Genomic DNA, 8,411 nt, shown 5'->3' with positions numbered 1-8,411 from the left:
ATTTAATAAAACGCAATTTTTTGTAGTACTTGTACCACTTTTAATCAATAAATTAGGACCGGTTTCGTCCGCCTCAGAGGGAAATGAGTTCAGCCTTTATGCCTTCAGTTGAAAATGTCCCTCTGAGGCGGACGAAACCGGTCCTAATTTATTGATTAAAAATGGAATAAGTACTACAAAAAAATGCGTTTTATTAAATTAAACAACAATACCTACATATCGATAAAAAAGTCATATACTTATTTATTTATTTAGATATTTAAGTATTTTGAGGATGCTCTGCCCAATCTGGTCTATTTGATTATAAACTATTGACATTGAAGAATTTCATCAAATTGATCGTAAGAAATTTCCTCTTCAAAATACCAGTGGCGTACGGTCTATAGAATACATATGTAGATGCGAGACATCCCTGGAAATATTCGTTTGAATAATTAAAATACCTACTATTATAATATTGTGTATTGCATAAGCCGTAATTGCATTTTTCTAAAAGGTTTGCAGTATAATATTACTTCAGATTTTCACTTATTGAATAGGTTTATTATAAATATTACGTATTACGTTAATATATTTAGATTTAGAATATTCCAGAGCTACTAATCCGCAATGCCACACACTAAACTACTCACCGTGATTAAATTAGTTATAAGACCTTGAGTAGATAAAATGCATGTTACAGACCTACAAACTTATCTGAAGAATGGGATGGGGGAGCCATTGTTGAAAACTACCCAATCAAGACTCGTAATTGGACAAAATCTGACATTTTTCAAATTTTGACCAATTTTCAAAATGGCGTCCTATGGTAGTTCGTAGTTCCATTTTTGGCCATTCTACAGGTAAGTTTGTAGGTGTGTAACGTTAAAAAAAGTCCCGCCGTCCCATTTAATACTTCAGATTTTCACTTAGTGATTGTATTGCGTTAATATTTATTGTTGTTTAATTAAAAAAACGCATTTTTTTGTAGTACTTATTCCACTTTTAATCAATAAATTAGGACCGGTTTCGTTCGCATCAGAGGGATATTTTCAACTGAACAAGGGAAGATTCAGTTGAAAATGTCCCTCTGAGGCGGACGAAACCGGTCCTAATTTATTGATTAAAAGTGGAATATGTACTACAAAAAAAAATGGAGCCATTGTCGAAAACTACCCAATCAAGACTAGTAACTGGACAAAATCTGACATTCGAATGAAATTTTCAAAATGGCGTCCTATGGTAATTCGTAGTTCCATTTTGGCAATTCTACAGGTAAGTTTGTAGGTGTGTAATGTTAAAAAAAGTCCCGCCATCCCATTTAATTCATTGTACGCTAAAGGCGCGCCGATTAGGTGGCCATTCGACATAATTAGCATTATATTTAAATGTTGTTATTAAAAAGTAATTATCTGATATATGATTATATTATGTATTTGATTTAAATACTTACATATTATAAAGTGTAAAGAACTATTCATCACATAAAACGACTAGTACCTAGAATCTAGATACATATTTCATTAAAACACTTTATATGTACTTTCGTACTTTTTCCACATTTATTCCATAATGTTGATATTCAACCGATTTTATCCTAATGGACATTTTCAATTGAATAACAGTACAAAATATAGGTAGGTACATATTATTGCATAAAAAGTCAATTAAGTATAGAGGACGTGGGAGTCGATTGTTTACTTGAACTAACTTGTTGGTGATATTTGTCCTTATTTATTAAATGACTGATTTATATACATTAAGAAATAGCGTAACTTCAAAACTGTGAAAAATTTGCTGTGTTTAAAATTCCACATAGGTGTATGTATCAAAAAAGGTTCCCGACCAATGACAAAAACTTGAAGACGATTTTATTGCTTTTGTCGCATGATACGTACAAGAAGTCCACAACTTAAAAATGAATTATTTTCCATACGATAGTATGTATCATCATCAGCTGTAGTATATACCAATATTGTATATAAATTTATGTTTACATTTTAGATATAATAGTGCAACCATCTATAATACCGTGGATTTACAAGAATAAAATTACAAAGCAAAGGATAATCTTTGCAATGTGCTTTTAAAACAATATGAACGGCAGGTTTACATAGGTCGTAAGTGCATTTGCTAGTCACGCAGCCTTCGCTATCGAGGCTTGATAATTATATATTATATACTTACACAATATTATATATGTGACATATTATAATATTTATTAATATTATATTTCATCCATTGTTGTTATTTTTAAGTTAATAAGTCAAAAGAATAATATCAACTAAGATTTAATAACAATAAACAAAAATGCAAAATGTACAAAGTGTTTAAAAGTACCTTATATACCTTCTAGAGGAAAGTGGTATAATGGTCCCTATATCTAACGGGTACGAGTGGCAAAAATATTAATCAATAAATTCTAATTGATTTATGTTTTGTACTAGGTATTCTATTAGTCATTATTTACGACCGGGTTATGCCTTCTGGCTTCTTCGTGCACTATGCGCATCACCGATCGTAAATGCACATTGACATAATAAAAGATTGTTAAAACCTTCTTACCTATTAGTAAAGGATCAAGTAAAAAACAAATTTTGATTATCTGAAGTGTTTGTGAAAACCCGTAATGAATATATTACATACTATTAATACATTCAATAGGTAAGCCCGTTAAAACGTCATTTCCCGTAAACAAAGGAACCAGCTAATGTGAAATATCACGAAATATACCTACTCACTAAATAAAAACAAATAAACAATTTTAAGCTATAATCCATAATCGTCAAAACTGAAGTGATCTCGGATTTTAAGAAAATACGTAGATCAGTTAACAAACGCGCAGGTTAAGTTTTTTTTGTTTTTTCTACCACATTACTATAACATCAAATTATAGTTTCATGTGTGAACTCCCAGATTGGATAAAGCAATGAACTATTAGAACCAAGGTCAACTTGTTAAGGCAAATGGTAGGCACTGCAACTGTGTTATACCTATTTATATCTAATATTTTCTTGATAAAATAATTTATTATCAATGGTATTAGGTACTATATATACACAATGTATCAATGTTGACTAATTATGATTGTATCATTTTGATAACTTCCGAAATAAATAATTATATCGGGTTTATATATTTCATTGAAATAATACTATGATATATAATTTATAGTATTAGGGAGTAGCAATTAACAGAAAACGCATGTACTTACATATTTTGCATGATGAATATAAAGTGTTTGAAAATGGCCTATAAAAATGTCAAAAAAAACATTACAACATCAGTACCTACCTATATATTAAAATTGAATATCTCAATATGTCCAACCACTTGCTTGAAACACAAAAGTACGATTTGAAGTATCTTTCGTACGAAACTTTTTCTAAAGGGTTTCATTAACCACATAGGTCCGATATTCCCCATTTTACCTATCCATAAATCCATATAATATAATAATATGTTTTCATATTATATATTTTCGTAGTATCAACATAATATACGAAATCATTCATATTTGGTACGATTTTAATAATACACTAGCTGTCAGGTCCTTCTCATTATGGGAGCAAGTGTGATTTGTTATTTGATAGTGAAAATAAAAGTAGTTTAGTAGAAATTTTAAACTTTGATTTCAATAATAGGTATATAAAAAGTTGAATATTATTAAATATTATAGATATTACTATTAACAACTAATTCTTCCACTCTATACGTAAGCGCTTCATTAATTTCTCTAAATAGTATAGTATATCTACTAATAGCAGCGTTTCTATATAATTAAGTATCGATAAAGTCTCTTGCACATATTATCAATATCATTTATTTCATATTTCATTGTACCTACTACATCGTACAACTTATTTTTCTGAAAAACATAGGTTCCATAAATTATTAACGCATTTTTTAATTAAAAAATGTTGTAATATTCGAGTCCGTCCCAAAAAAAAAAGGACTCCAGATGTCCGGTGTCTAGAATGTGATATATGAATCATAAAACAACTAAAAGAAATATCAGAATTTAAAATGTGTCATAAAAATAATGTTTTATTATTTTTATGACCCTCTTTGGTCTCAAGTTCGACAGCAGAGCAATTATGACTTGTGAGTTATTAGGGTATGGCATAATTATAAACAATGCCGACACTAAAATAAATGTTAGTCACCACCCAACACACAGTGAATATAATGCTTTGTCTACATGAACGAAATATGACGGGAAAAAATTTGGAATAAATCGTAAATTTGGTTCCAAACTTTCGGCCGATGGATCGGCCCAGATGGAGTTTTCGCATAGGTATGGTGGGCCGAAATATCGGCCCCGTGGGAGTAAAAGGGTTAAACTTGTTTTTCTCCCTAGGAAGAAAATGATAAATGCGGGGTACTATATATATATATTTTTTTTTTTTTTTTAAACTTGTTTTTCTCCTGGATTTCTTCAATGTCTTGAATTATCTTCAGTTTCTCAGCTAGAGTTCTAGTTTTCTTCATGGGGGGCATTTTAGTTGCGAGTTATAAAAATTCGTGATTCAAGATTCAAGCCTGAGAGACGCGACTGAAAGGTCTGTATGTATCATAAACAATCTTACGAAAGCGAAATGAAAAATATTCAACAAAAACGGTCAATCGGGATAATATTTGTGACGGGACCATAATATTTAGACGAAAGATCGAGGAAAACGATAAATCAGGGAACGGTTAATGCGGGATTATTTAACATTGTTTTTATGGGTATTTGGCGGGACTTTCGGACTGTATTCCATTTGACTGGTTTTTTGCGACCCGGGTTTCGCCTTTCAGGCACTATGTGCACTCATCAAAGGTCAATACACACTGGCCTCGGGAGAGCATAGAAAAATGCTTTAAGAGCAGAATCGACATGCGTGTTTTAACAGACTGAAAGCTGAGCATCTTGAAGAAAGATAGTCGGAAAATACTCATTTGAGAGACTATCAAAAGGAAAATAGTTAAATACGTTGAAATAAAGATATTGATATTTCCTCTGGACACGCTCCGGATAATGGACCCATATTCAAGAATACTCCGTACTAACGACACGTAGAGTGTACGTAATGCATTTGGATTCTTGAATTTATTTACAATATATAATAGCAAAATATGTCTTCACAAATTAATTTTAACTAAAGCCGATTTACTTAAAAAAATTGATTGATTACTTATGGGTGTGTACCTACCTCTATATATTATATGTGCATATTAGATAATTATTGTGAATTTATCAAAAACGTCGGAACCTTATGTCCGTAACCTGTGCATTGTGAAAAGAAATAGCCCTAATTTATGTTTTTGTTTTGATCATTTCCGATCCTAAGATATGGATCTCCACAGAGTGGAGGTATGTTTTAACAGATTTTTTTCGTTTTTACGAGAAAAAGATTTTATCCACTTGCTTAACCTATTGGGTCCATACTATAATATGTGTATATGCCAGAACCAGGATTCGAACCTGGGACCTGCGACATTATAAGCCGACGCGTAAGCTGCTCATATTGATTTGAATTCTTATATTCATAACTTTAGTTGTGTCAGATACACAAGCCATGGTTTATTTTTATTATGTTTATATAGAACCTGAACTTCCGCCATCCATCCATCTCCCATTAATTGATAAAAAGTGTCCATAGTGTAGACTGTAGACATATCACTATATCATGGCTTTAGGAGTCTTAGTGTTGATTTACAGAAATACTGATCCCTAACACTTAGATATATGTAATATATATAATATCTACGCCCTTGAGTCCTCTTTCTATCCTTTGCATTGCATACAGCGCCAAGAAATCGCAGCCATGTTGGTGGTTGTAGGATATATAAGTTATTACAATAAGGATTATCAATGTGTCTATTTTTGAACTAAATTGGATGTTGGAATTGAAAAGACATCAGAATTCGTATTTTCAGAATGATTCTTTCTAGTGGTTATATATAATAATATATGCTGATGTGTTTTCAAATTATGTATGTTCAATAAAGAATGTTACATTCTTAAATCTTCCGAATTATTAGTTGAATAAAAGAAATAGTTTATTAAATTGCTTGTGTTTTGAATTTTCTGCATCAACTAACTATAAATAAACGGCAATTCATATACAGTGGAACCCCGATCTAACGTTCTCGCATAAATCGTTTTCCCGCACGGATCGTTCATTTTTGAAAGTCGTTTTCGTAGAATTGTTTATGATAAATACAGACCTTTCAGTTGTCTCACTTTGTTTGCACAGGTCGGTCGGCGCTCAGGCTTGCCTCGCATCTTGTATCATGAATTTTTATAAGTCGCAACTAAAATGCCCCCCACGAAGAAAACTAGAACTCTAGCTGAGAAACTGAAAATAATTCAAGACGTCGAAAAAAATCCAAAAATTATATATCCCGCATTTATCGTTTTTTTAGGGTCCCTTGAAAATCGTAGAATCGGGGTTTCACTGTATCAAGTCAAAAGCGTTAAATAAAACCTTGCTCAATAGAGGCATAGCCTAAATATCTGAAAGTGATACTGAAAGAAATGGCTACTAACGCTAATGATTAAATTAACTGTAAGTCATTTATATCGCAGATTCATTTGTAGGCCAACACGTTCGTGCTTTGTGATTTATTTAATAGGGCGCACTACAGTGGCATGCGGTCCATAAATAGTGTGGATGCACTGCATGCCTTAATTATTATTCCAAGCTATTCATATCCATAGTATAACCAATAAATAGTTTTAATGATATTAGCTGATCGATACTGCTCCTTATGGGAGCGATTGTGATATGGTGTAGGACTTGATAATATCTCTTTTATGCTTATGTTTTTTATGCAAACAATTTCTCATTATTTTTAGACAGCAACATTTATTTTAATTATTAACTAATGACAGCAAAACTGAATTCGTTTGTTTTGTAAATCTGTCAACGAGTATTTAGTAGAAATAATGTATTTTAAAATTGAAATATGCTGTAAAAAATCCCCTTTTGATTTTAATCAGGACTTCAAACCGGAACTGAACCGAAAACCAGAAAACACTGGACACGCGCGTTAACATGATCTTACTCTCCACTTCAGTTCTTGTTGAGCTGTCAAACACCAATTCATATGCTGTTGTTTATCATTTCAAATAAATAATATAATAATAAATTTTTAATACAAATTACAGCATTTAAATATTAGTCTCTCGGAACTCAACCGAAAACCAGAAAAACCATTTTTCTATTCGGGACGAAAACCGGACAGAATATAAATATTTTTTTACTTGAACCAGAACGAAAAAAAATAATGGTTCGAAACACTGATTTTAATATGTGATTTAGAAGAGCATCCCTAATCTCAAAAGACACCGCACGCCATTGCTGCACGAGGATAAAAATATGCCTTGCATTAGTGTTACAAGCAGTTTTTTTTTAAAGAATAACAAACAAAAGCATGTCATATGTATGTAGATTTTAAATTTCAGTTTTGCCAGGGCCAGATTTCACATAGTTGTCCCTCAGTCGTGATAAAAAATGTTGGGACTGTAAAAATGCCGTAATTTTAAAATAACATCTTCTTAAAAGTGAGATAGAAATTTACCATGATATAGAAAAATGATAGATATAACCTTCGACTGGATACCATTTAGTCATGTCAATTTCTCAGTTTTATGGTGTTATTTCTAAGGATTATACTTCAAAAGAGGTTTATATTTCGTTAAAATTTTAAAATAATGCCACCATCTTGTTTCTAGTCGCCATCTTTTACTGGGCTAACATGCAGAATATAATTTTTTCTTTGGATACCGATTTTACTAAAGTTGTTGACACTCTCGGTCTTCTATATATCTCTAATCAGAGGGCAATCTGGTTAGGGACAGTTGGTATTGCACAATATACCACCTCAAGAATGTCAAATAATGCCAATAGTTAAACCTTATTTTCAACAATTTTGCTTAATCTGTAAACTCGCATGTTGTAATAATTTAAAGTATGGTAATGAATGAAAATTTATTATGATTTATATTAATTTAAAAACACATTTGCTAAATTATAAGGGGAATATTATATTATTCAGATATCTATATTCGTGGCCTAAGCATCGGTCTGGCAAGCACATATTGTTTTACAATTTGTGTATGAGTCAGCATATGGACCTAATAGGTTGAGCAAGTGGCTAACATCCATTTCTCGTAAAAACAAAATCTGTTAATACAAACCTCCACTCTGGAGGCCCATTTGATCTTATTAGGATCGAACATGTTCGGAAAATATATTATTAGGTATGTTTTTATATTGGCATTTTCATAAAAAGTGATTTTGACCAAGTTTAGTTAATGAATTTCAAAGCTAAATAATAATATGCGATTGTAGCTATTCTACAATATACTGTAAATAAGGTCTTGTTTTAAATTGATCCATTAATACTATCCCAAGAAGAAAACTTGATATTTCTTTATGTTT

Source organism: Rhyacophila brunnea, unplaced genomic scaffold (assembly GCF_057557595.1).
Source record: "Rhyacophila brunnea isolate RB1 unplaced genomic scaffold, BYU_Rbru_1.0 scaffold_22, whole genome shotgun sequence".
NCBI lineage: Eukaryota > Metazoa > Arthropoda > Insecta > Trichoptera > Rhyacophilidae > Rhyacophila > Rhyacophila brunnea.
Note: the sequence above shows the minus strand (reverse complement) of the source record.